The sequence below is a fragment of the Rhamphochromis sp. 'chilingali' genome, assembly GCF_963969265.1.
Source record: "Rhamphochromis sp. 'chilingali' genome assembly, chromosome: 1".
Taxonomy (NCBI): Eukaryota; Metazoa; Chordata; class Actinopteri; order Cichliformes; family Cichlidae; genus Rhamphochromis; species Rhamphochromis sp. 'chilingali'.
Genome location: NC_137929.1, coordinates 3,309,595 through 3,315,745, shown reverse-complemented (window position 1 = coordinate 3,315,745; position 6,151 = coordinate 3,309,595). Strand labels below are relative to the sequence as shown.

The 6,151-nt window shown below is 43.0% G+C and overlaps 1 long non-coding RNA gene across 1 annotated transcript; it reads right to left on the bottom strand.

The window, feature by feature from the left end:
* Positions 1–559: 559 nt before the first annotated feature.
* LOC308399401 lies at positions 560–5,942 on the bottom strand. The gene is made up of 6 exons (XR_013972157.1): positions 5,424–5,942; positions 4,349–4,478; positions 4,197–4,257; positions 3,974–4,086; positions 3,360–3,713; positions 560–1,024 (listed from the first exon to the last, which is right to left on the bottom strand). It is a non-coding gene; the product is annotated as an uncharacterized lncRNA (long non-coding RNA).
* Between the last annotated feature and the right edge of the window lie 209 nt (positions 5,943–6,151).

Genomic DNA, 6,151 nt, shown 5'->3' with positions numbered 1-6,151 from the left:
AAAATGAACTTAGTGTGCAAAGTGACCTGATGTGCAAACTGCAGTTTGAGGTCGGTCAGCTGTTCAGGAGTCTGATAGCAGTGGGGAAGATGGAGTTGTTGAGTCTGGATGTTCTACATTTCACACTTCTGAACCTTCGTCTCGAGGGCAGAGGTGTGTCTCTCCTCTGGACTCTGTGATGGTAGCTGCTCTGCAGAGAGGGCAGCGGGGTCCTGATGATCTTCTCCACAGTTGTTATCACTCTCTGCAGGCGTTTGCGGTTTGCAGTAGTGCTGCCGTACCATGCAGTGATGCAGCTGTCAGGCTGCTCTCCACAGTGCAGCTGTAGAACCTGCTGAGGATCTTGGCCAACATACCAAATTTCCTCAGCCTCCTCAGGAAATACAGCAGCTGCTGAGCCTTCTTGACCAGCTGTGTGAGTTTGAGTCCCTCACTGACTCAAACTCCTTCAGTGACACTTGCAGCCTTGCAGATTAGTTTGCTGATCCTGATGCATCTCTGGAGCTGATGCTGTCCCACAGCAGACAACAACAACATAGATGCTCTCACTAGTCCACTTTACCCTCTAATCACATCTCTGACATCTGCAGGTTGCTCCATAGAGACTCTTGTGCAATGCCAGGTGTTTGTGTTTGTCTGTAGGTACACATTAGATATGACCATAGACGCACACACACAAGTGAACACAGCAGCACAGATGGTTTCCACCTGCTTCCCTCTTTCTTCACACAACTGTGAGGATGATGAAGAGGTTTCAGGACGAGGTGGTCAGCAAGCACAGGATAAAGCAGGGCCATGAAACTCTCTGGTGCAGCAGATGTTTAATCAGACTCAGCTTTAGGCTTCTTTTCCCACCTGGCAGCAAAGTAACAGCTTCACTAATGTGAACAGTCACAATGTTAAACGTTTCTATATCTTCATATATTTTTATCTGTTGATGCTGCAGAATAAAGTCTGTTAACAGAGTGCAGGATGTGTAGAGCAGGTCCAGCTCTCCCTTTACTGTGTCCACTTTCATCAGCCCCTGTGAAGTGACACAGAGTGCATGTGTGTCTGTCAGCTGTTGTTTGTTGTGAAGGATGGAACAAATGAACACACACTTTTAGAGAAATCTGAAAAAGCAACACGTGCTTGGGCTCCTTCTGTGCTCGTCTTCATTAATGCTGATCTTTCTTTCCTGTTTGTTCTTTGGCACAAGCTTCAGTCTTTTCTCCCAGGGCTCCTTCACACTTAGAAACACACCTACATTCATTTATACACAAACATCATGAAACAAAGGCTTTGTAAAAGAGGACATGAGATCCTCTCTGAACAGCACATTCATATCAAACACAGGACTGAACAGGATATACTGAGTCTGTGCTGTTTTCATTGTTACTTGCTGAGTATTTTTCCAGTGTTTGAAATGTGACTCAAGTCTGATTCTTCTACTGTGTGTGAACTCTAAGCAGCTGCATTAAACAGCTGCTTTTCAAACCAGGCTCAATCCTATGACTCTGTGAATGTAAACTTTTGTCACCTGCATGAATAACAATCCTTGATCTAGTCAGGACTGCAGTGCTCCTGTGATCCCAGCTTATAGATGGAGGCTAGCATGAGAGGCTCAGCAGCTAAAGCAGCACACCTGGGTCTCCCAGCCTATTAAAAGCAGCCCTTTGCTTCACCTGCTTCACTAAACATTATTATTATTATTTAAGCAGAGTGGTGTGATTCATGTAGGCATTGCTGTGTGACAGGATGACTTTTCTTGAAACAGCTCGTGTGACGTGTGACGTGAGCTGACGTAAAAACAGTGATGTTAGCTTGATTCTCTGGGCTAAAACTATTTTAAAAAGAGGGTCAATCATGCAAATCTGCCAATAGAAGCCAAAGTTACAGCCCCTCAGAGTTTAAAGAGAAAAGGCCCGTTTCCAACACTCGGTTGTGCAAAGGGAAACAGGCCCACAGTGCCTGAGTGTGTGGGTAATTCTTCAAATAATATTCAAAAGCAAACATTTTTAAGCATGTAAATAAAATTCAATCATTTCTGCTCTTCAATACCTAAGAAATGAAAACTGGCAGATGGTCCCAAAATGTGAAACGCCTGGCTATCTGTGCATTTAGTGCTGCAAGTTTTCACTGTTTACCTTCAGAAGCATAAATCTCTGCACAGATAATGTTCATATGTGGATTCCTGGTTTTCTGCAGTTAATTGTGACCCAAAGCGTATTTTTAAAGTGGTTCCAGGCAATAAAGTCTAAAAATAAATACATCTACTTCCTTTTTCTGTGTTCCAGCCTCAGTGACTCTGACACAGTGCTGTAATATTTACACCTCTGATGAAAACAGAGTTTGTAGTTGCAGAAATACTCGACTCATTTTGGGCATTTACGAGCAGGAACCTCAGAAAGCCCCTCGCTGCTTCACTGGTTAAGAAGCAAAGCAAACATTAGTTCACAGTGATGTTAATTAAGGCCCAAAGTTTAGGAACGAACGTCAGCACTTCACTAATGAATGTAATGCTGATTCATGTGCTTGTTTTGTAATGTGCATGTTGTGCGTTGCTATTTCCCATATTCTTTGGCACTGATAGATGAAGAGTCTCAGGCAGGACCGAGGCTGCCAGCTGCTGACAGTGAGCAGGGAGAGAGCAGCAGAAGCTGGGCAAGAGCAGGGCACCTTCAGCCCCCTTCATCAGTCAGAAATCATTTGGGTGTCTGTGTGAAATGTCTGATTTTTAAAATCTTTTTGTAGACATATTTATTAAACGTTTAACAATTATATAGAAGAAAGACAATGTAAAGAACAAAACATGACAAAACAAAAATGAGTTGAAGTTATGAACTGTTTCTGAGAGACAAATAACACCAGGATCCTTTTTGTGTAGCTGACAGCTGGTAACTGTGCAGGGGCGGGTCTAGCAAAGTGTTGCCAGGGGGGCAGGTAGGGCATTAACAGGGAGAGGGGGGCACAAAGACATACTTTTCTTTCTTGTTCTCATTTAAAATGTCTCACTTTTAATAAATAATTATCTGAATCTTACAACAAACGTTTTCATCTGATGTAAAATGTATAGAAATCCATTATTGTACATAGTCATTTTTTAGGGTCCCATCATAATTTCTTCAGAAGTAAGTACTGCATATGATGCCAGTGTTTCCCACATTTTCTAGATTCTGCACCAGTACTGTGTGTAAAATGCATCAAAAAGTCAGTTTGATTCTTTCTCAGCTGTCTTTCTGTCTCCTTTCACTTTTTAAAGGTCGCCATGTTAGAAAACATATTTTGCCCTGCCGTGCTGTTTATTGATGTGGCAAATGAAAGGTTTATGAAAATATATCTAAATCTGTCATCAGTAATCAGCAATGATCATGTCTCACCTCTAGTCTCTGTCTTAATGTCAGGTTTCCACCGTGTGTTGTAGATGTTCAGGAGGTTAACTCGACCAACAGTCTACTTCCTGTTTAGAATACCAGGACAGGGAGGATGGTGCAGGTTTAAGTTTATTAGACTGATGCATGTATACCAACAAGACAGCGTCCATCACTGTGACAACAGCGTTTGTTTTCATTCAAAGGCTTTATGGTTTTTCCTTTAATACCTGGGGGGCCGGTCTCCAGTCAAAATGCCCGCGACCATTTTTTGTCCCAGTCCAGCCCTGGTGTCAGATCTGCATGCAGTGTCAATGAGACGATCAACAACAGATCAGACAAAACACTCAGGCGGACACTCCTCTGTAGAAGGAAACATGGGAAGTGTGAGGTAATCAGTGCACAACATCACTTTGTATTTCAGGCTGTTTTTATATAGAACTTCAGCACCAATGTAAAAGTTCTGGTTTTAGGAAGATGAAGAACATTTTCAGGAAGGATGCCGTCTGCAAGCAGAGCTGCTTGAACCTCAGCGCTGAGGTCCAGACTACTTCCTGTGAAGCCACGTGATGTAAATCTGCTGCTGTAACTTCACAGTTTACTGAAGCTAAATGCAACGTTACCATATAATCTGTTTTCAACAAAGGTTTCACTCCGTCCGGTGTTGATGGAATGATTCAGGCCGTACTCGTCAGGCTTCCCGTCGACCACACGCATTTCAGTCACAAACCCGTGACTGACAACAAGGGAAACAGCAGAAGAAAAGATGTGAAAAATACTGGATGATGATGATGGAGGATTAACCGCGGTGGCTAAACTGTTTCCTGTCTTTGTGGGCGTACTCACAGGGAAGTTTCCAGGCACGTCAGTCTTGGTGGCTAAAGTCTCCATTTTCCAACATGTATCGCTACAGGTGCAAAGACACAACATTAATCATCAGTGTAAATATTTTAATGCTGTCCAAACGGTGTTTGCTTTGTCTGTCCTCTCGCACTCACAGAGGAAACGAGGACGCCACCTTCAACCCATCTTCAGTTGGCTCAACCATGGCCGGACTTCCTGTTGGCTTTGTGACAGCAAACCACTTGAAATGAGAGCAAACTGCAGTCAAGCACCACTTACAGCAACCTGTGGACACGCAAATGGAAAGCACTGAGAATCATACAGAAGCATAAGAGCTGTTTATTGTAACACGTGTGTGTGTGTGTGTGTGTGTGTGTGTGCGTGTGTGTGTGTGTGTGTGTGTGTGTGTGTGTGCACATTAATAACACACTGATGTATGTTAGTTTGATTTATGCTATATCTGAGAAAACAACTGCAGAATTTTACATCAAAGTTTCCAAAGCTGATGTTTTGTTGTTCACTCTGTTTTATATTCATATAGTTTGTTGTTTTTAAATCAGTGGACAAAATAAATATTATCACACAAAATCCAGGGTGAAACATAACCAAATAACCTAAATGGTGAAGTCATTATAGAAGTACATGTTGCAAAGGTCAGCCTCCTGTATAGACTGCTAAACTGTCTGGGGGGGCCCTGCCTGTCCTCGTTGGATAAGCTCCACCCCTTTTCCATAAGACGGAGACATTTGTATGAAAATAGATGGGCAGTAAAATAAAAAATAAAAAATATTATGGATGACTCTGTAAATCAAAGTCCGCCTGAGGCAGAAGCAGAAACCATGAGGAGCACAGCACCACTCCCAGAAGGGCACGAAGTGAAGCCATAGCTGCTGAAGAGTGAAGACGTGATGATGGAGGAGATCACAGATGAAGATCTGCTGCCTGCTGACTCTTTATATAGAAGAGTGAGACTATCTCCCCACCAACAGCTGCACTTATACAAACCCCAGGTGCTGGGATGGCTTTGAACATGTGACATTTTCTGCAAACACACGGACAGTTTCATAACCACAAAGATTATTCCTGCAGCGGCAGAATCGTATCCACTGTGTGAGAGGTGAACGTCAGACAGTTCTTAGAAAATGTAGTTTCTCTTTAAGCTTTTAACGTCTCTTTTACCCCCATTTGTCTAAAACTACTTGACAGCCCTTCATGTCAGAGGTTTATTACCTGTGCAGGATGGAGCACATGGTCTCAGTCAGGCTGGACACGATCACTCCTACAGGAAGTAAATGTGATTTTATTTCACCTGTGAAATGATGAAAAACAGCAGAATAGCTCACGCTAACAAACGGGTGTTGAAATGTTTCATTTTCTGCTGTTTCACAGGTCAAAAAGGGCGTCGAAGCAAACTGAAGCTGAGCTGCTGCTGCTGTTGTAGTGCAGCATCTGCTGTGTGCTTCATCAGAGAACCTTCTGTACACAGCAGACAGAGGCTGCTGCCACTGAAGTCCATCTGCTAGAGAGCTTTAAACACTGGTTATTGAAGTGGCTTTGATGATACTGATACACAGTCTTTGCTGCTGTCACAGGACAGGGATCCACCAGGGAGTAGTTGTCAGGATAAAGAGCCTTCGCTTCTCTAAATATAAACTGGATACTTGTAGGAAACTTTGGGAAGCAGCATTTTTCCTCATATCGTCTAAACTGAAGTTAGCTCAGGTGCTTCTTCCATACTTGCTCTGCAGAAAGCCAAAGAGTTTGGAGCTCTGCAAACATTTCCAGCACAGCTGGATCACAGCCCAAGAGGCATGTGATTACAGCCGGATTGGCGTCCTTGCGGTGGTGCCGTAATGTTTGGTGATAAGAAAAAATTCCAAATAATTCTGGCTATAGATTTTGTTTGGGCAAACAAAGGTACTAATAATTGACATCAAAGAGAGACAAAATGGCAAAGA